General features: G+C 42.1%; 1 protein-coding gene across 3 annotated transcripts in view; it reads left to right on the plus strand.

The window, feature by feature from the left end:
* The window catches only part of SHROOM3 (shroom family member 3), a 379,671-nt gene that overhangs the window by 150,205 nt on the left and 206,286 nt on the right, over positions 1–23,180 (plus strand). The window lies entirely within an intron of this gene.

Consider the following 23,180-nt stretch of genomic DNA (forward strand, 5'->3'; position numbering starts at 1 on the left):
GTGCTTGTGGTTAAGTCCTGTACGAATGGACAGGAAGGCAGCGTGTCCATGCCACACGTCACAGGAGGAAAGCACGGGCGCTGAAGTGGCAGCCAGAGTAGGAGGAAGTAGCGCTTTGTGGTTCTGTGCTGGGAGAGTCTCATGTCTCAAATGACAGCTGTCACCTCCACGTCTCCGAAGCGCTGTGACCACCCTCCCACGCCCCACTCTGCTCTCACAGTATTACTTCACTCATCCTGCTCATCTGCTCTTTGAAATTCTTAGTCTGGGCAAAGAGCTGGCAAATACCTGGGACATGAGCACAAATCCCAAACTGCAGCACAGTTTGCACCCAGGATTAGACTTTCCTAGAGAGGAGATCAGTATAACTGAGAACTGTGGTAACTTCCCCTTCTAAACATTTTTTCCACTTGAGCAAGTGGTTGAGAGGAGAGGAAGGAGGCAGCTGCAGTGGCCTCTGACCCCGAGAACCTTTTCCAAGAGGCCTGGCATCATGGGAATTTGCTCAGTATGCTTTGAGGAGGTATTTCAATCCTGCTGGGACCATTCTCAGAGCAGTTTTTGGCTTCTTTGGAGTTCTAGGCTTGAATGTCACTGTATAGAAGTATAGTATTTTATTTCCTAACCAGTTGTTTCTTCCCATGGAAAATTCATGTAACACATTATTAGGTTTCCTGAGAGGTATGCAATAAGACTCCCTTACTGTAATGAGAAAGGGGACTTTTTTTTCCAAGTAGCACATAATAGTAACCACTATTTTTATTCAGTGGGTTACATATGCTCACTGGCTATGCACTAAACAATAGCTTCATACAAAGGAATGCTCTATTGTTCCCAGTGAAGAATGTTTGATGATAAAAGACCATATTTCATTCTTGGAATAACACAGTTTTACTTTAGACAAATGTATTCCAGACAGGAGTCAACCCTCCATACCCAACATTTAAAGAATGGCACTCAAGGCCGGGCACAGTGGCTCATGACTGTAATCCCAGCACTTTGGGACACCAAGGTGGGCAGATCATGGGGTCAGGAATTTGAGACGAGCCTGGCCAACATGGTGAAACCTTGTCGCTACTAAAGATACACAAAATTAGCTGAGTGTGGTGACGCGCACCTATCATCCCAGCTACCTAGGAGGCTGAGGCAGGAGAATCACTGGAACCCAGGAGGCGGAGGTTATGGTGAGCCGAGATCACGCCATTCCACTGCATCCTGGGCGACAGAGCAAGACTCAATCTCAAAAAGAAGAAGGAGGAGGAGGAGGAGGAGCAGAAGGAGGAGGAGGAGGAAGAGGAGGAGGAGGAGAAGAAGAGGGAGAAGAAAGAATGGCACTCAAATATCTGTCTGAGCCTTTAGGATATGAGGTCTGAGTTCTGAGATCACACAAAAGTTATAGTGGAATATTTCCCCCCAATTTTAAATTTGGATGCATAAGCTAGAACAACTAAGTTTGGATGATTCCAATTTAGAAGACAAACCAAATATTTGGAACTCCGAATCCCTGAATCAAAATGGCTTAAAGCTACTCTTTAAATTGGGCTATATATTGGAATTACCAAAGGAGTTTTAAAACAGCAATAGCAACAACAACAAACTAATTCCTGGCTCCTACCTCCAGAAATTCTAATTTATTTTATTTTACTTTATTTTTTGAGACAAGATCTTGCTCTGTTTCCCAGGCTGGAGTGCAGTGGCATAAACATGGCCTTGAACTTCTGTAATCAAGTGATCCTCCCACCTCAGCCTCCGAAGTAGCTAGGACTACAGGTACACACCACCATGTCCAGCTAATTTTTTTATTTTTTTGTAGACAGAGTCTTACTTTGTTGCCCAGACTGGTCTCAAATTCCTGGGCTCAAATGATTCTCCCGCGTTGGAACTCCCAAAGTGTTGGGATTATAAGCGTGAGCCCAGCCTCAGAGAATCTAATTTAATTGATGTGGGGTGGAGCCTGGTATTGGAAGCTTTAATAGCTCCTCAAGAAAAAGGCTGGGTGCAATGGTTCATCCCTGTAATCCCAGCACATTGGGAAGCTGAGGCAAGAGGATCCCTTGAGCTCAGGAGTTCGAGACCAGCCTGGGCAACATGGCAAGACCCGGTCTCTACAAAAATTAGCCAGTCATTGTGGTAAGTGCCTGTAGCTCCAGACACTCGAGAAGCTAAGGCAGGGAGATTGCATGAGCCCAGGAGATTGAAGCTGCAGTGAGCCATGATGCGGCCACTGCACTCCAGCCTGGGCGACAGAGCAAAACCCTGTCCAAAAAAAAAAAAAAAAAAAAAAAAAATCAAGAAAAAACAACAGATGGTTGCATCTGTACTGAAAATGTATAGACTTTTTTTCTTGTCATTATTCTCTAAACAATACAACAGTGATTTATGTAGCATTTACATTGTTTTAGGTATGATAAACAATGGTATCATCAGCCCCTTATGTTTCAAAAATCACAGTTTGTATAACCTTTGCATAAATCCAGCATTTCTTGAGAATGAGGGGTAGTGAAATGGTTTCCATAAAGGATTGTTAAATACCACCCCCTCCATATATCCTTAATGGAAAATCAGATCTGTGAAGGTCCTGGCAAGGACCTTCTGTTTTTCTGTCTTATTTAATTTAACTGCTGCAAGATCACAAATGTCCCACTTCCAGGAAGGTCTTGGAGAAGAATCTGAAAATATATGTTTGTGGGTTACTGAGAGCTGAAAGCAGGCTCTTAGCCTTCATCAGGCAAAGAGAAACCCCTGGTTCCATCTGACTTGAGATGAACTGTGGGTTCTTTTTCCTTTAATCATTGCTTATTAAGATGGCTACTGAAATATGTATTTGTTACCACCTGTCTCCCCATGGTTCTGTTGCTTCAGGCCTCTTAACATGTGGCAGCTCTGAAGAGCCTAGTTAGTCTCTAGCAAAATTATATCCCTAAGACTAGTGTTTTTGTGCCTTTGCCAGTAGCTAAAATGTTTGTTTTATTACCTAGTTTAGAGGCTTGTGCCGCTGTCTGTAGACTAGCTGTCAGATTGCTTAGTACGGTTTGTCAGTGCATTTTTTAAAGTGCAATTTTTCTTTTCTTCTTTTTTGAGACAGAGTCCCACTCTGTCACCCAGGCTGGAGTGCAATGGCACAATCTTGGCTCACTGCAAACTCTGACTTCCAGGTTTAAGCAATTCTCTTGCCTCAGCCTCCTGAGTAGCTGGGATTATAGGCAACCACCATAACACCTGGCTAATTTTTTTGTGTTTTTCGTAGAGACAAGGTTTCTCCATGTTAGCCCAGGCTGGTTTCAAACTCCTGACCTCAGGTGATCCACCCGCCTTGGCCTCCCAAAGTGCTGGCATTACAGGAGCGAGCCACCACGCCCAGCCTGAAAAATCCAATTTTTCTATTTCCCGCTTATTCTGCTGCCAAACTCTGGTCTGATGCTGTGTTCGCTTAGTGGGTGGGATGTGTAAAATTATACGTGGGGAGATGGTGGCCTGGTTAGAGTGTTTACTGTTTATGTAGGAAGGTTTCTGTGTTGTTTTCATGAAGACTATGATTCTAAGGAGCATTTTAAAAAGATTCTTTGGGGGCTAGGCATGGTACCTCATGCCTGTAATTCCAGCACTTTGGGAGGCCGAGATGCATGGATCATTTGAGATCAGGAGTTCAAGACCAGCCTGGCCAACGTGGTGAAACCCTGTCTCTGCTAAAAATACAAAAATTAGCCAGGCATGATGGTGGGCACCTGTAGTCTCAGCTACTTTGGAGGCTGAGGCAGAAGAATTGCTTGAACCCCAGAGGCTACAGTGAGCCAAGATGATACCATTGCACTCCAGCCTGGGCAACAGAGGGAGACACCATCTCTAGATAAACAGATAAATAAACAAACAAATAAATAAATAAATTCTTTGGAATGTTTCTTTAAAGGTGTCTCTTAGGGATCAGCTACTGTTACTTACTGATTGTAAATAAGTAGGGGCCCACAAGCCCCGGATACCTTAAACAATCTTTTATGGAATTTTCTCAGGAGACATTTTATATGTTCTTCCCCCTCATAACTTAAAGAAGCAAACAGTGGAAGAGACCCATAGTTTTTCACTAGTGGTTACATGATACTGAAGGGGTTTTTTAAAACTAAATTAAAATTTTTCTCAATTATCCCCTTTGACTTGCTTCCTCACTTCCTTCAGGCATTTGCTCAAATGTCAGCCTCCCCTGCACAGCCCATGTTCAATCTCAGTCTCCTTCCTCCTGCATCCTCACACCCTCCTAATCTTCATTTTTCACCTGTCTCTCTTACACGCACACTAGAATGTAAGTTCTTCGATGGCAGGGACTTTGTTCGGTGTGGTATCCCCAGTGCTTGGAAGGGTTCCTGGCACACAATATGTGCTCACTGGATATCTGTGAGCCAGCTCTGAACCAGGCTGCCTGACTTGGCTTCTCAGCCTTACAACATTTACTGTTGACGGCCCTTGGGCAAGTTACTTGCCCTCTGCTATTGTTTCCTCACTTTCGAAGGGGGGATAGTAACAGTGTTCCCTTCAAAGGTGTAATAAATTGCTGTATCAATCTTGGCTGTTTTTAATTACATCATCAAACAGGGGTCGTTATTTTTCCTACATGAAGAGCAGCTGGACAGGCAGTCTGCACTTACCTTCACTATCCTTCTGTTCCCTATGGAATATGGTCCATAACCTCATCACTCAACTGACCATACTTTTCTCCTGTATCCCCCACCAAAGATGGATCATGTTGGAAGTTCATTTTCCTCTCTGTGAAATGAGATCGACCTAATCTCCTCCTGCCTTAATCCCCTGTGACTCTTAGTAAGGTAGCCTGTCCCCAGCCCTTGTTCAGGAGTGAGGTCCCCAGGAGCCGGGCTTCAGGGATGCTTCTGGTAGCAGGTCCCATCTTTCTCAGTGTCCTCGACTTCCTCAAGTCTCACTGGAATAGGTACCCTTGGCAGTCACCTTGTTATTTGGAGGTTTGGATTTGTTTCCAATATTCCCACCTCTTACCCCTCAGGAGGCAGTGCTGTGTAGTAATTAGGAGCACTGGCTTTGAATTCGACAGAACTTGGTTCACAACCCTGCCCTTTCTGTGATGGGCAATGACTTCACCTCTCTCCTGATATTTTTAAAAAATATGGGCAGTAAAGACAACCATGCATACTTCGTATGGAAGTTGTAGCTATAAAGACAACATGTGTAGAAAAAAACTCAGCTCTGGGCTTGGCACACTGTTATCAATCATTTCATCCATAGTTTCAACCATCGTTATCAAGCAGGTGCTGGCACCAGTTCTCAGCAAATACGTGCTGAATGGAGGCATTTCTATTTTTCTACTAACTGGCTTTTCCATACTGTTAGCTGTTTCACTGCATCAAAGCTCAAAACATGAGTAAAAGAGCAGATCCAACCAAGGAGGGTTTGGGGCTTACATTTCTCATCAGTGAAAGTTAAACTAAAATTAGATTGAAATCAGATTTGTCGGGGGAGGGAAAAAAAAGCAATGGGAAAAGGTGACTTGCTCATAACAATGTATATAAAACTTTAGCAGGGGGTGAATGGGTGAGAGGTCACTGGCAAGCCTTCTTTCCTGACCTCCAGAGGGGTCATTTTGGAGAAACTGCTGCCTGCTTTATGAAGGTCGAAGCACCCAGAAATGAAAGGACTTAGCCTTAGGTCACAGGCCTAATAAACCACAGAATGAGGAAGAGAAGTCAGGTTTTCTAGCACCAGCCAAGCGGGTTGTCTCAGGGCATACATAAAAGCCAGAGTTCCTTTTTGCTTTAATCTTATGACATTTTCTTTCTTACTGATGGCAGCAAATGGATAATTTGGGATGTTCTTGTTTTATTGGATGATTCTCCTTCTCTCTCTGATACATCTTTCCAGTTTTCCTAGCTTCTTCCTATAACCGTTTTTTTTTTTTCCCTCAAAGCGTGAACTTCAGACAACTTGCATCAAAATGGCTGTGGTGTCTATTTAACTTGAAATCCTTTGTACCTCTTCCTACATAAGACTCTCCTGGGGGAGGCTTGCCTTTTAACATACATGCCAAGTGATTCTAATACCCACTGAAACTTGTAGCCTCTAGCCCTAAGGGAGTGGACTGGCTCTTCTCTGACTGAATGAGGTCAACCCCATGAATCTTTCCTGTCTCATTGGCCCATGTAAGACACAGAAGGATGAGATCAGTGTTCATTTGAGCAACTCCATGGTTATGTTTGAAAGTCTCTAGCATCATGCCTTTTCTTGGCCTTGATATATAGGTAAAGTTAAAAATTCAAATTTTCCATTTCATTAGAGTTTGGGGATGGGTTTTGGTTTGTTTTGTTTTGTTTTTTGACACAGTCTCTCTGTCACCAGGCTGGAAGTGCAATGACACGATCTCGGCTCACTGCAACCTCTGCCTCCCAGATTCAAGCAATTCTCCTGTCTCGGCCTCCCCAGTAGCTGGGACTACAGGTGTGTGCCACCATGCCCAGCTAATTTTTGTATTTTTAGTAGAGATGGGTTTCACCATGTTAGCCAAGATGGTCTTGATCTCCTGACCTTGTGATCCACCTGCCTTGGCCTCCTAAAATATTGGGATTCAGGTGTGAGCCACTGCGCACAGCTGGGGATGGTTTTTATTTCTGTGAACTCCTTCAGAAACATTTAGAACACAACCCAAATGCTCGAAAATGTTTTTTTAGAAAAACCAAACCCACTAGTACTTTGAAGCCTGCCATCTTTCCAAGGTCAAAGCAACCTGCAGCAGTTTCTAAAAATAGACCTTTCTGCTACAGGTCACTAAGCAGGAATTGCCTCTATGTTGCTCTGTTTACAGTTTCACATCTGACACCTTCATAACAACAGTGCTGCCTTGATGAGGCATGAGGACCAACATCAGTCTGTGGGAATTCCTGAGAAAATGCAAACTGGGGCTGCTGCTGGTGTGCATTTGATGGCATCCCTGCCAAATCCAACCGTGTTTGGATTCAAGGCCCTTTTAACCTTTGCTGCGCGATTCCTCGTCACCTTTCCATCATTGTCTCAAAGTCAGGGGCAGAGGTCAAAAACTCCACGTCACTCCACAAGATAGTAATGAAAAGAGACATGAGCTCATGTTCAGGAATTTAAGACTCACCGTGTTTTCTTTCATTTTGTTTAATCTATCTTGCATTTCTCTTCTCTGCAAACTTGTGAGTTTATAAAACATCATCTAGCTGCAAATCTAATTTTAGGACCTTTCAAGAAAATGGTCAGAAAAGGCTAACTTATCTTTGCTATTTTCAGGACAGACCTAACACATCTGGTCTTTTCCTTCTGTATAATAATTTGTGCACATTCCCATCCCAAACCCTAAATGGGCAGACTACGTGGGTGGTATTAGAATTACAATTTCTTGGGATTAACATTCTAAAATTAAGAAAATGATGTAAAAGAAAGGGGGCACTTGACATTAAATATATATGAGGTGATTGCACTGGATCACTGGGCATTCACGCTCATAGGATTCCTAGTAAGTTCTGAAGAAGTGGACCAATCGGTATCAATTTAGGATCCTGTTTACAGGAATCAATTTTGATTTGCAAACTTAGCCTGCTGTCTTTAAATAAATAATTCTAGTAAGTTCTCAAAATGTTAGCTTTGGGTGTCGAAGCATTTTCATTCTTTAATTCTCACAACCCTGATAATAGGGATTATTACTACTCTATTTTACAGATGAGGAGATAGATTTGCAAGAGGGCAGTCTTATCAAGGGGGTACAGGTATTAAGTGTGGATTTAAAGTCTAGTCTATCTGATACAATAGCCCAAGCTTTTACGTCAGTAAAAACCAGTTCAGATGAGCTGGTTTGCAGTGATTGCCAAAATCCCTGAACCAATATGGGTTCTTCAGCCTCTTAGAGAACAGAGTTGGGCTTGGCCAATGCTTTTATTTGTTTAGCTTTAAAGAAAGCACACACTGGGGCCTTTTGTTTCCCCAGCAGTGTTGATTCACATTCCCTGAATAAATTAACCTTCCTGTCTTGTCTCACTCATTTGGCAGGAGCAAGTTTACATGCCAATAAAAATAGAAATGGGAGAAACAATACTGCAAGAAGAGAGAAGTGACAGAGGGCTTTAGAGTGCACTGAAATATCAACACAACCTCATCATTTTCTACACACCTTTCAAAACAAAACAAAGCAAACCCCCACAGCTTGATTCCAATCAGTTCGTTCTGTGATTTTATAGGTGGGTGAAATGCCTGATTAATATTGAAATGTTGAAACATTTATTATTTTGTAAGAGAATACTTGAGACTTCCAGTAAGATTTTATCATTTCTCTCCCAAATAGTGGAAGCTTGATAAATGATGTTGAGTTTCTGTACTAGTCTTACTAGTACTTATTCACAGATCCAGAAGTCTCTGTATCCATTGCAGGATGGGTTCTATGTGGGTCAAGTGTAGCTTCTAAAGAAGCTGAGATTTGTCTTTGTGCTCTGTGATTAACAGCACCCTAATGAAGCGCTGAAGCTACACCCGTCTTCTCTCTGCTTCCTCCATACTGCCCGCCAAGCCCAATCTCCCTAAAATCTTTCCTCCCTGGGAATTGTTCCTCCATATCTGCCTCTTTCCTGGTTCCTCATCCAAACTTGCCTTTGCATTTCTTTTTTTTTTTTTTTTTTTTTGAGACGGAGTTTCGCTCTTGTTACCCAGGCTGGAGTGCAATGGTGCAATCTCAGCTCACCGCAACCTCCGCCTCCTGGGTTCAGGCGATTCTCCTGCCTCAGCCTCCTGAGTAGCTGGGATTACAGGCACGTGCCACCATGCCCAGCTAATTTTTTTTGTATCTTTAGTAGAGACGGGGTTTCACCATGTTGACCAGTATGGTCTCGATCTCTCGACCTCGTGATCCACCCGCCTCGGCCTCCCAAAGTGCTGGGATTACAGGCTTGAGCCACCGCGCCCGGCGCCTTTGCATTTCTTACTCTCTCAGAGCCTTGCTAGGAGATGATTTGCTAATCTTTGATACGGCTAAGAATAGTAAATATCCTTTGAGAACAATACAATCTTACACTCACATACAATGGGAATAATAAAGCTACTATTCGTGGTTTTTTTTTTTTTTTTTTTTTTTTTTTTTGAGACGGAGTTTCACTCTTGTTACCCAGGCTGAAGTGCAATGGCGCGATCTCGGCTCACCGCAACCTCCGCCTCCTGGGCTCAGGCAATTCTCCTGCCTCAGCCTCCTGAGTAGCTGGGATTACAGGCACGCGCCACCATGCCCAGCTAATTTTTTGTATTTTTAGTAGAGACGGGGTTTCACCATGTTGACCAGGACGGTCTCGATCTTTTGACTTCGTGATCCACCCGCCTCGGCCTCCCAAAGTGCTGGGATTACAGGCTTGAGCCACCGCGCCCGGCCATACTATTCGTGTTTTAAAAGGCAATTTTGCCGGGCGCGGTGGCTCAAGCCTGTAATCCCAGCACTTTGGGAGGTCAAGGCGGGTGGATCACGAGGTCGAGAGATCGAGACCATCCTGGTCAACATGGTGAAACCCCGTCTCTACTAAAAATACAAAAAATTAGCTAGGCATGGTGGTGCGTGCCTGTAATTCCAGCTACTCAGGAGGCTGAGGCAGGAGAATTGCCTGAACCCAGGAGGCGGAGGTTGCGGTGAGCCGAGATCGCGCCATTGCACTCCAGCCAAAAAACAAAAATACAGATGTCCAGTTAAATATGAATTTCTGATCATCAATGAATTTATTTTAGTCAAAGTAGGTACCCAATTTTATCTACCAAACTCAGTCACGTGACAATTTAGATGTATAAAAAAAAGTAGGTTCATTATTTTGTCTTTCTTACAAACCCACTTCTGCTAGTTGGCAATAATAATAATAATAATTTTTATTCCTAGCCAAGTTAAAAGCTAGCTTGTTCTAATCATTTGAATAGTCCCTTAAGGGACTCAGTCTCTGAAATAAAATCCTCCCGTGCTCAGATGTCATCTTTTGTCCCCACTGCCCAGCTGTCTTGCTAAACAGTGTCTGGGGGTTTGGAGCAGTGGTGAGCGCAGGTCTTCAGCACCATCTCTCCTGGTCCTTTGGCTTTGTCCACAGCCTTCCCAGTCACTCCTGGCCTCCAACACTGAATCCTGCAGCTGGTAAAGCCTGAGCAATGCCCCTGATGGCTGGTAACCCCTCACTTATAGATTCAGCCTCTGCTCAGCTCCCCTTAGCTTCAGACAACTTAGCATCTGCCAAACTCTCATCCCAGCAACTCCTGACCCAGGGCTCATCCTAGGTCATCTCACCCCACCATAGTTGCCTCCTTGCAAGTCTGCAGGTTGCCATCTGATGTCTGAGATTCTTCCTTCTGTCTGGACCTCTAGAGACCTCAAAATTAAGCCAGGCCAGACCTGCTTCAGTGACCTTCTCCTAGGGTCTCCAGTGCAGTGGAGCCAGGGTTCCCTGAGCCCTTTGGCATTCCCCTCACTTACCTTGCACACTTGTCCTCTCCTCCCTGAGTCTGGAGGAGAAATCGGAACCTGGTCCTCACAGCTTCACTCGCCTCCATCTTTTCCCTCATTTCCACAAGTTGCTGGGATCTTGAGGGCCGAGCTTTCTCACTGTTTCTCATTCCTCTTGTGCTTCCCTACTTCTATAACTGCAAGCTTCCCGTCTTAGTTGGGAAGGGTATCTTCTTTGGACTATGGGAAAATTTTGGCAATTAGCATCCTCTCGGCCTAACCCTGGATAGGTTACAGTGGTTGTCAAAAGTGTGATCATGCCCAGGATCTTCTGGAAGATACAAATTCCAGACCCTACTCTAAACCTTATGAATCAGGAACTCTGCAGTTTGAGCCTCGCAATCTGATTTACCAAGTCTTCCCCATGATTCTGATGCACCCTAAAGAACCACAGCATTAAATATTTCTGCAAATTCTTTCTCTCCCTCTCTACCAACTCCTCTCTTACCATTTTTCATGCCTACAGTCTTGTTAGGCAGACCAGTTACTCACTCTTAATCTAATTGATTGATTAAAAAGCTAGGTAAACTCAAATCAATTTATGATTAAAAAAAGAAATTTGGGCTGGGCATAGTGGCTCAGGCCTGTAATCCCAGCACTTTGGGAGGCCAAGGCAGGCAGATCACGAGGTCGGAAGTTCGAGACCAGCCTGGCCAACATGGCGAAACCCCATCTCTACTAAAAATATAAAATTCAGCTGGGTGTGGTGACAAGTGCTTGTAATCCCAGCTACTTGGGAGGCTGGGACAGGAGAATTGCTTGAAACCGGGAGGTGGAGGTTGCAGTGTTTCGAGATCATGCCCTTGCACTCCAGCGTGGGGGACAAGAGCGAGACTTTGCCTCAAAAAGAAAAAAAAGAAAGAAATGTGGCCCAGCATGGTGGCTCGTGCTTGTTATCCCAGCACTTTGGGAGGCCAAGATGGGCAGATCACTGGGGATTAAGAGTTTGAGACCAGGCTGGCAACATGGTGAAACCCTATTTCTACTAAAAATACAGAAATTAGCCAGGCGTGGTGGCAGGCACCTGTAGTCCCAGCTACTCGGGAGGCTGAGGCAAGAGAATCACTTGAACCTGGGAGGCAGAAGTTACAATGAGCTGAGATCACGCCAGCCTGGGTGACAAGACCGAGACTCCGTCGCAAAAAAATATATATGTAGCCTTAAAAGCAAAGGAAATTCTGATATATGCTGCAACATGGATGAACCCTGAGGATATTATGCTAAGCGAAATAAGCCAAAAAAAAAAGACAAATACTGTATATGATTCCACTTGTGTAAGGTACCCAGAGTAGTCAAATTCATACACACAAAATGTAAAATGGCAGTTGCCACAGGTCAGGGGAGTGGGGGTTAGGGAGTTTTGTTTAGTAGGTACAGAGTTTCAGTTTTGCAAGATGAAAAGAGTTCTGGACATTGGATATACAACAGTGGGAAATGTACTTAATGCCACTGAAGTATACCCTTAAAAAACCAGTATACTAGCAAATCAAATTCAACAATACCTTAACGAGATCATTCATGGCAATCAAGTAAAATTTATCCCTGGGATGCAAATCAATCAATACTATACATCATCTCGATAGAATGAAGAACAAAATCCATATGATCATTCCAGGTGAAGCTGAAAAAAGCATTTGATCCCTTCATGATAAACATCCCTTCATGATAAAAGTCCTTCAAAAAACTGAGTATAGAAGGAACATGTTTCAACATAATGAAAGCCATAGATGACAGATCCACAACTAGCATCATATTGAACGGGGGAAAAAAACTTAAAGCCTTTCCTCTAAGATCCGGAACATAACAAGGCTACCCACTTTCACTGCTGGTATTCAACATAGTACTGGAAGTCCTAGCTAGAGCAGTCAGACAAGAAAAAGAAATAAGGGGCATTCAAATTGAAAAGGAAGAAGGCCAATTATTCTTATTTGCAGATAATATGATCTTATATTTGGAAAAACCTGAAGACTCCACTAAAAAACTATTAGAAATGATAAACAAATTCAGTCGTGTAACAGGATACAAAATCAGCATATCAAAATCAGTAGCATTTCTATTAGGGTGGTGCAAAAGTGACGGCAGTGTTTGCCAATAAAAGTAATGGTGAAAAACACAATTACTTTTGCACCAACCGAATATATGCCAACAGTGAACAATCTGAACAAGAAATTTAAAAAGTAATCCCATTTACAATAGCCACGAATAATATTAAATATCCAGGAATTAACCAAAGATCTCTATAATAAAAACTATTATAGAGTGAAAGATCTCTGTAATAAAAACTATTAATATAATACACTGATGAAAGAAATTGAAGAAGGCACAAAAAATAGAAAGATATTCCAATTTCACAGATTGCAAGAATCAATATTGTTAAACTGTCCATACTACCCAAAGCAATCTACAGATTCAAAGCAATCCCTATCAAAGTAGCAATGATATTCTTCAGCCGGGTGCAGTGGCTCAAGCCTGTAATCCCAGCACTTTGGGAGGACAAGGCGGGTGGATCACGAGGTCAAGAGATCGAGACCATCCTGGTCAACATGGTGAAACCCCGTCTCTACTAAAAATACAAAAAATTAGCTGGGCATGGTGGCGCGTGCCTGTAATCCCAGCTACTCAGGAGGCTGAGGCAGGAGAATTGCCTGAACCCAGGAGGCGGAGGTTGCGGTGAGCCGAGATCGCGCCATTGCACTCCAGCCTGGGTAACAAGAGTGAAACTCCGTCTCAAAAAAAAAAAAAAAAAAAAAAAAAAGATATTCTTCACAGAAATAGAAAAAACAATCCTAAAATTCATGTGTAATCACAAAAGATCCAGAATAGCCAAAGCTATCCTCAGCAAAAAGAACAAAACTGGGGGAATCACATTACCTGACTTCAAATTATTCTGCAGAGCTATAGTTACCAAAGAGCATGGTACTGGCATGAAAACAAACACATAGACCAAGGGAACAGAATAGAGAACCCAAAACGAATCCACATACCTACGGCGATCGCATTTTTGACAAGGTGCCAAGAACATACACTGGGAAAAAATAGTCTCTCAATAAACGGTGTTGGGAAAACTAGATACCCATAGGCAGAAAAGTGAAACTAGATTGCTGTCTCTTACCGTATACAAAAATCAAATCTAAGTTAATTAAAGAGGTCGGACACAGTGGCTCAAGCCTGTAATGCCAGCACTTTGGGAGGCCAATGCAGGGGGATCACTTGAGATCAGGAGTTCAAGACCAGCCTGGCCAACATGATGAAACCCCATCTCTACTAAAAATATGAAAATTAGCCAGGTGTAGTAGTAGACGCCTGTAATCCCAGCTACTCGGGAGGCTGAGACAAGAGAATTCATTGAACCCACAAGGTAGAAGTTGCAGTGAGCTGAGATTGTGCCACTGCACTCCAGCCTGGGTGACAGACTAAGACTTTATCTTAAAAATAAAAGGGATTAAAGACTGAAATCTAAGACTTCAGACTATGAAACTACTAAAGGAAAATACTAGGAAAACTCTCCAGTACACTGGTGTGGAAAAAGATTTCTTGAGTAATACCCCGCAAGTATGGACAACCAAAGCAAAAGTGGACAAACGGGATCTCACCAAGTTAAAAAGCTTCTGCGGCCGGGCGCGGTGGCTCAAGCCTGTAATCTCAGCACTTTGGGAGGCCGAGGCAAGTGGATCACGAGGTCGAGAGATCGAGACCATCCTGGTCAACATGGTGAAACCCCGTCTCTACTAAAAATACAAAAACTAGCTGGGCGTGGTGGCACATGCCTGTAATCCCAGATACTTAGGAGGCTGAGGCAGGAGAATTGCCTGAGCCCGGGAGGCGGAGGTTGCGGTGAGCCAAGACCGCGCCATTGCACTCCAGCCTGGGTAACAAGAGCGAAACTCCGTCTCAAAAAAAAAAAAAAAAGCTTCTGCATGGCAAAGGAAATACTCAACAAAATCAAGAAACAACCCACAGAATGGGGGGAAATATTTGCAAATGACCCATCTGACAAGGGATTAATAACCAGAACATATAAGGAGCTCCAACAACTCTACAGGAAAAAATATAATAAGCAGATTTTAAAATGGGTGAAAGATCTGAATAGACATTTCTCAAAAGAAGACATATAACTGGCAAACGGATATATACAAAGGTGCTTAACATCATTGATCATTAGAGAAATGCAAATCTAAACTACAATGAGATGTCATATCATTTCATCCCCATTAAAATGGCTAATGTCCAAACAGATATGTGAAAAGGTGCCCAACATCACTGATCGTTAGAGAAATGCAAATATAAACTACAATGAGATATTATATCATTTCACCCCCATTAAAATAGCTTATGTCCAAAAGACAGTAACAAATGCTGGTGAGTATGTGGAGAAAAGGGAGCCCTCATGCCCTCATACAATGTTGGTGGGAATGCAAATTAGTATAACCACTGTGGAGAACAGTTTCAAGGTTTCTCAGAAAACTAAAAAGAAAGCTATCATTGGATCCAGCAATCCCACTGTAGGGTATATACCCCAAAGAAAGGAAATCAGTACATCAAAGAGGTATCTGCACTCCTGTGTTTGTTGCAACATTCTTTACAGTAGTTAAGATCTGGAAGCAACTTAAGTGTCTGTCAACAGATGAATGGATAAAGAAAATGAGCTACTTACACACAATGGAATATTATTCAGCCATTAAAAAAATGAGATCCTGTTATTTGCAACAACATGGATCAAACTGGAGATCATTATGCTGAGTGAAATGAGCCTGGGACAGAAAGACAAACATTGCATGTTCTCACTTGTTTGTGAGATCTAAAAATCAAAACAATTGGGCTCATAGACACAGAGAGCAGAAGGAGGGTTACAGAGGCTAGGAAGGGTAGCGGGAGGTTGGGGGAAGGTAGGGATGGTTAATGCGCAGAAAAAGATAGAATGACCAAGACTTACTGTTTGATAGAACAACAATGTGACTATAGTCCATAATGTAATTATACATTTAAAAATAACTAAAATCGTATAATTGGATAGTTTGTAACACAAAGAATAAATGCTTGAAGAGATGGATACCCCATTGTTTATGATGTGATTATTACACATTGCATGCTTATTTCAAAACATCTCATGTACCCCATAAATGTATACACCTACTCTATAACCACAAAAATTAAAAATAAAAACGTTAAAATAAAAAAATGGGTAAGATGGTAAATTTTGTTATATTTTATCACAATTAAATTTTTAAAAATAAAAAGAAAGGAATTTGATGATTAAAGCAAAAATTAAAACTGTGTTAACAACAACTTAAGCAATAGGTATTGATTTGATGAACGGTGACATGGCCACCTCAGCTGATTATTCACTGACTGTAATCCTCGAGGTTAGGGTTTAGAACTGAATATTGAAACAGATGCTCTTGATAAACATGAGTAGTCCACCAAACCTTAGTTGAATTTCTGATCTACCGTAAGAAGGAGCTGGTCAAATAGATCTGACTGTAGCATTCCAGTAGGGTAATTGGTGTCAGTGTGTTTGTTGAGATAAAAGATAATCTATTCTTGAAATTTTTGCATATCGCAGTCTAAAAAGCCCTCTGTGTAAATTAATTCCTCGTGGTCTATACCTTTCTACGTTAAAAATATCAACAAATCAGATTCTCCCCATCCACCAGGCACTGGAGAGAGCCTGTTTACTGTTGTAAACAGTACATTGGTTAACTAGGAATTCTTCTAAGTCCCTTCATCACTCTGTTCTTCCAATCATTTGGCATCAGGTGAATGGTTTCAGCCTCCTGAGAGGCAGCAACAAAGGCCAGGGACTGGTATTGACAGATGGTGGGGCTTTAGACCAATACCTCCACCTCCTGTATTATTTGCCTACCCCATAAAATAATATTGTTTAATATAACAATTCATGTTTCTCAATATTGTTAAAGGATGAATTAAAGAATCTTTAGAAAAATGTTTCAGTCTAGGTAAAATCTGAACTTATTTTGTATAACACAGCTTCAAGACAAGTTCCCTGTAACTCCTTCACAATTTGGTTGCCAACAGTTAGCCCCCTCATAAGAAATTCTGCAGTTACCACTATTCTAATTCCATTTCCATGCTGCATAAATTTTCTGAGAGGGAGAAAAATCTTTAAACATCAAATTCTGCCATCTGTCTCAAAACTATATTCATATAAGGCAATGTTTCTAAAAGCCCCAGGAAATTGGTGTAGGTAAATAAAGGTAGAAAATACCTATGTTAATAAAAGATAGTGATATATTTTCTCTGTTTTTTTAATGTCATCTTTTAATACCCCCCACACCACCACCAATCTTTATAATGTAAATCATTCACCATTTAGATCTAAATTAAATAAGGTTTATTATGCTCCTGGTTAAGAAAAGATGTTTATCATAGTGTTGCGGAAGAGCTAAGAAAACACGCCCCTAATTTTATGGGGAGGCTATGTAGTGCAATGAAAAAGTACTTGAACTTTGGAATAGCCCTGCCTTTGAATCTGGACTTTTCACTTACTGGCTGTGTGAATCTAGCTGCATAACCTATTACAGACTCAGTTTTCTTTAGCTATACATTTGGAAGAAACTTTATCTAAATTTATATCTATATCTCAGAGGGTTTTTGTGATGCTTAAATGAGATCCTCTATGCAGAGTGACAAGCAAGTACTTGGCATATAGTAACTGCACAGGAGTTGGTAGTTATCAGAAAGAACAGGTGTGTGAAAGCAGTAATCAGCAGAGCCTGAGGACGCTCTTAGCTAACTTTGTGAACTGCATCGCGTTGCTCAGTTTAGTTTTACCATCACTTTTTGGTTGTACCTTGCTTATTTGAACACAGTTTTCTTTCTTTCAGACCTGATGCAATTATATCTGTTACCAGTTTCTCATGATTAAGATTTGAACAAGACAGCAACAGGCAAAGCTTATTTATAATATAGGTCCAAGGCAGGCTGGAAAGTCTGGAATAAGCTAGAAAGGTCTTGATAAAACCTTTTGTGGGTGCTAGAAATGTTCTGTATCATTTTTACTCTTTACATAGATTAGTATACTTTATACATTCTGTGTATGTTACACTTAATACAAATTTGTAAATGATTAAATAAGGATCATAAGACGTACCCATACCAAATCTGCTATGAAAGCAAGTTGATTTTATTTTTAATAAGCCAACTCGGTAAATTTAGTAAACTTTTTGTGTGAATTAAAAAATGACATCTGGCTGGGCATGGTGGCTCACATCAGTGATCCTAGCTATTTGGGAGTTTGAGACCAGTCTGAAAATATAATGAGACCCTGTCTCTACAAAAAATTAAAAATGTATGTATTAGCTGGGTGTGGTGGTGCTTGCCTATGGTCCCAGCTACTCAGGAAGTTGAGGTGGGAGGTTCACTTGAGCCCGGGAGGTCAAGGCTGCATGAGTCGTGGTCGTGCCACTGCAATCCAGCCCGGACGACAGAGGAAGACCCTGTCTCAATAAATAAGTAAATAAGCTTACACAAGTACTTGGTCTACAGATGTTTATTTAATTCACATTAAAAATCTGGAAGTTTTGCATAATCTGGATTTCTGGCTTGTGGAGAAGTCAGATGATCTGGCAGCAGTGGGCTGGAGCTGCATGCACCCATGTCTAATGAGGCACTCCCCCTCCAGTTTGTCTTGGGGCCCAACTGATTCCTGTGATCCTACACCTGTTGCTTTGCTCATTGACTCCACCTGCCTAGTCTAGTCAGCATTTGAGTTCGCCAGCCTGGTAGAGCAAACACTTGTTGACCAGTTATCTTCTTCAACTCCAGCCAACTGACAAAGCTATCTTTTCCAGTAGAGCACTGGTTAATGATTTTTAAGCCTAAGCTGGGGAAGGGAATCATTGTGTCTTACTCTTTTTGATCTCTCCAGTCCATGGCAAGCACTCATGAGATGCTTGTTGAGTGAATGAAAAACCCACATCATGTGCTGACTGCCTGCTTGTTACGTATCTCCTGTCACATTTCTTTTCATGGGACATGGGTTTGTGAGCCCCAGTGTGATTCAAACTGCCCTTTTCTACAATAGCACAAGATGCAGGGTTAGGAAAGCGAAAGCAAAAATGTTCTTCTCACTATCAGTTTAAATCATGATTTGAAGCAGGTTTTATTATACCAAATTATCATCAGGCTAATTGCTTGACAACCTCTCTCGTTACTGCTGGCTGGCGCCATTCAACTGATCCCTTCTGCTGATATCTGGCTGGGGGAGGCGTGGTGTATCCTCACTAAGGAGAATTCTGGTACCCCGAAAAATACGCAGGCTGCTAAGCATCATACATGCCATCTATGGCCCATTCCGAAGTTGCAGTAAATCGAATATGTGCAGTAGTGTTTAAGAGCACACTGATTTGAAATCAGGTTACCTGGCCTCAAATCCTGTTACTATTACTTGTTTTGTGACCTTGGGCAAGCATTTTTGTTTTCTTTTCTTTTTCTTCTTCTTTTTTTTTTTTTTAGACGGAGTTTCGCTCTTGTTGCCCAGGCTGGAGTGCAATGGCGTGATCTCGGCTCACCGCAACCTCCGCCTCCTGGGTTCAAGCAATTCTTCCGCCTCAGCCTACTGAGTAGCTGGGATTACAGGCACGCACCACCATGCCCAGCTAATTTTTTGTATTCTTAGTAGAGACAGGGTTTCTCCATGTTGGTCAGCTGGTCTTGAACTCTTGACCTCAGGTGATCCACCTGCCTCGGCCTCCCAAAGTGCTGGGCTTACAGGCATGAGCCGCTGCACCTGGCTGACCTTGAGCAAGCTTTTAATCTCTCTGTGCTGGAGGTTCTCCAGCTGGGCAGTGGCAGTAATAACAGTACCTCCCTAGTAGGGAGGTTGAGAGAGTTAAAACAAAATTTGTAAAGTACATATGTATTTGTAAAGTAAATATGTATCCTGCCTGATGCAGAGTAAACACTCTACTAAGTACATATGTAAGTATATAAACGTAATTGATATGTGCTTCTAGCTTTCCTCCTTATTTATTCTTTATATTAGCCATGTAATTTTCCCAGAGATCGAAATGAGTCATGAATAATGCTATAGTTTATGCTACACAATTCTTTTTCTCCAAAGGTTTTTTTTTCATCCCTGAGAATGAATTGTGAACCCAAATGTAACTCCTTTACCTGCTATTCTTAGCACTAAATGGTAACTTGGTTTTCCTTGTCTGGGATGATGGGACTTTGAAGAGATGATTGAGTTCAATGCCTTTAATTGCTACCTTCTGGCCACTAACATTCTTGTGAAGAAATACCTTGGTTTCCCTCAAAAAATTAAAGAATGTGGAAAGAGAGAGAAAGAACAGGGGGATATGATTACGTTAGGCCAGCAGAATAGAATCAGAAATAAATTGAAAAAATGTGTTGATTCTCTTCAGTCATGCCAGCCAGTTTTCATTAGTGTGCCTTTCAATTTCTGCATCATAAGTGGTTTATATCCTACAGTTATTATACTGGGCAGGTATTGTATAATAATACTTTGGACTTAACTGACGTCTTTTATGATACTAAGAAGCCTAGAGCCATTATCTCATCAAATTTGTTAAAGTTATGGTGTCGTCAGACTGGGATAAAAAATGATCTCCTGGGTGCACAATGAGCCTTGGGCTCAGCTGCTGTGCATCTGCTTCCCTGAACGTTTTCAACGATCTGACTCTTTCAGACATACCTGGAATTCAACAAACACAATTTCCCAGGAAATTAAATGAAAATGGGCTGGAAGAGAGAAACTGAGCTTACTGAGTTTCTATCTAGGCTCACTGCCCTGTTTTCTTTCGGCCTGAAACCTGTATGTGGGAATTTGCAGAGTTGGGCTAGTTTAGAACCAGAACCCCATGAGATTGGTAATCCAGAACCCCATGAAAGCTTATTTACTGTCTAACACATCCTCGTCACCTTGGACCTGGTCCCTACCCTCACCATTGAGATCTATTCTACAATCCCTCTTCCTTCTAAAGATGCAGTGTGACTTCCAAAAGTGAGATGCACAGGATGCCTGTTCTACCTGAATCTTTTGCATATTTTGTGAATTTATTAGGCATCTAAGAAATGCCAGCCATTGCTCTATGTGTTTAAGACTCAGCCATGATAAAAATCAAAGACCTCTGTCTCATGGAGCTGACATTCTTACGAACAGAAGCAATAAACAACAAAATACATATGTAAATAAAATAGTATATTAGAAGTTAGTGAGTGCTCTTGGAAAAGAAAACCAGACCAAGAGTTCAAGAGGCTCTTTTTATCTCCTCCATTCATACAATTTCTGAGTTCCTCCTGGGACTTTAAATTCCTGTGCTCTACAGGCACTTAAACCTACCTTACACAGAAAATCAATCTACCTTACAACACCTAGAGAATAGTTTAACTATTATGGACAGACCCAGAAATGAAAAAAAAAATCAAAATGAGCAAAGAAGCCACAGTCTTCATTATTTTGTGCAGCTTTCCCACCATAGAGCTTCATCTCTAATCCCAAACAAGCACCTTACAAGGACATGTGTGAATCATTAAGGAAAAATACCAGCAGAAATCTGGTGTTCTGAAATCAAGGCTATTCATCTTGGTCTGCAGTTCATCAAAGACTAACATAAAACTCACCTGCCTTGGATTTATAAAATGGCAATCAGGAGAAAACAGCATGTGCTTGAGTAAATGACCTACTAGCTTTGAGAGAAAAGTAAAAATAAAAGCACTCTTCTAGCCCACATTAGAATATACTCATCTAGTATATTCCTTTTTATCCTCTCTTCAACACAATTAGGACTAGGAAGAAACTGAGTGATGCTCTGGACCAGGGCCTCCTCCGAGGATGAGGAACACAGCCTTAGACAATAACTAACATGTTCAAGGTCACGTGCTCATCAGTGGCAGAACCAGAAGGGAAAGCCAAGCCCCCTCCCTTCTGGTCCAGTGAACAGCGGGGTCCACAGCACTACTTCCAGATTAGATCATCATTATTTCTTTCAAGAAGGATGGCCTAACTGATTGCCAGAGAATCTGGGCACATAGAAAGTGAGAAGTCAAGATGTTTGTGAAAGCATTCACGTGAGGAACAGAGGTGTTTGTTTTTTTATTACGGCTGAGTCTGAATGCTCTCTAGAACTCAGATGTAGAGAAAGAAGGAAACAGAAGATGGGGCTGTGGCCAGGTCTTACCTGGGCTGGGGGAGCAGTGTGGTGTGGATGGTCTTCCTTCTAAATGAGGGGAGCTGGTGCACATTCCAGAGTAGACTGCACTGACTCAGGACCTCATCATCTCCAGACTTGAGGACCCTGGACCTCACCATCCTTCTGTCCGTGAGTGGCCACCCAACCACCCAAGTGTTGAAGGTCATGCTCCATGCTTTCACCTCAGCTCATGATGAAGGTAGGAAGAGCTACCATCCAGCCCATACCACGACTGGGTAACTTTGGAGCCTTCCTGTAGACCAAGCACTATGCTAAGTGCTGTTTCATAGCATCACCTCAGTCCTCACATCAGATAGATACCCATTTCAGAGGAGAGAAAACTGAAGCTGGGAAAAGTGGGATAATTTGCCTGCAATCAGAAAGCTAGTGGATGCAAAGCCTTTATCTCAGAGGGTGGTGGTTCAAAGCGTGGTCTCTGCAATCAGATTGCTTAGGTGTGCATTCCAGCTCTGCTGCTTGCTGACTGTAAAACGTTCAACAAGTTATTTAACTTCTCCAAGCCTCACTTTCCACATCTGTACAGCTGTAGTAATAATTATAATATTTACCTTATAGAATTGTGGTGATGATTAGAGAATGTAACATAGTAACTACTGACACATAGTAACTACTAACTATGGGTCAACTGTATGTTGGAACCACTTAAAATTTCTATTGCAGTGAACCAAAAACTATCAAATATTGGCAATTTCATATGGTTTAATCTAATACTACTAATAGGCATCCATTCTTTGTAAATATCTTAATGCTTTCCTTATTCATCTCCTAGTTTGTGAAACAACAGGTGATTTAATTGCTCCGATATAACTTTATTTTTTCTTTTTGAGACAAAGTTTGGCTCTTGTTGCCCAGGCTGGAGTGCAATGGTGAAATCTCAGTTCACTGCAACCTCCACCATCCAGGTTCAAGCAATTCTCCTGCCTCAGCCTCCCAAGTAGCTGGGATTACAGGCATGTGCCACCATGCACAGCTAATTTTTTTGTATTTTTAATGGAGATGAGGTTTCTCCATGTTGGTCAGGTTGCTCTCGAACTCCTGACTTCAGGTGATCCACACACCTCAGCCTCCCAAAGTGCTGAGATTACAGGCGGGAGCCACTGCGCCCAGCCCAAAACATATTTTTTTTAACTTTTACTTGTTTTAGTTTTCCTAAAGAGTCACATAGATTTCTTTTACTGTAACATAGCATCCATGAGGACTGTGTATGCAATATACGTGGTTCCCAGAACCAACAACCTACTGAGGATGTTGTCACAGAGAATCCGGAGCAGAGTGGATGTGAAGTGAGCTTAAAATTGAACAGAGCTGGACTATGAGAAAGCGGTAAATGAAGCAGCCCACTCCTGGCTCCTTTCAACTACTGTGAATGTTCTGCTGTTTTGGGGAATGGCGTTCCTGTACTAGCCGGGTGGTTGTGATAAACAAACGTCAAACATGACAATTCGTCATTCCACACAGTGGAGATGAGGTTTGGTCCGCAGCACGAGGTTGTTAAA

Source organism: Saimiri boliviensis, chromosome 3 (assembly GCF_048565385.1).
Source record: "Saimiri boliviensis isolate mSaiBol1 chromosome 3, mSaiBol1.pri, whole genome shotgun sequence".
Taxonomy (NCBI): Eukaryota; Metazoa; Chordata; class Mammalia; order Primates; family Cebidae; genus Saimiri; species Saimiri boliviensis.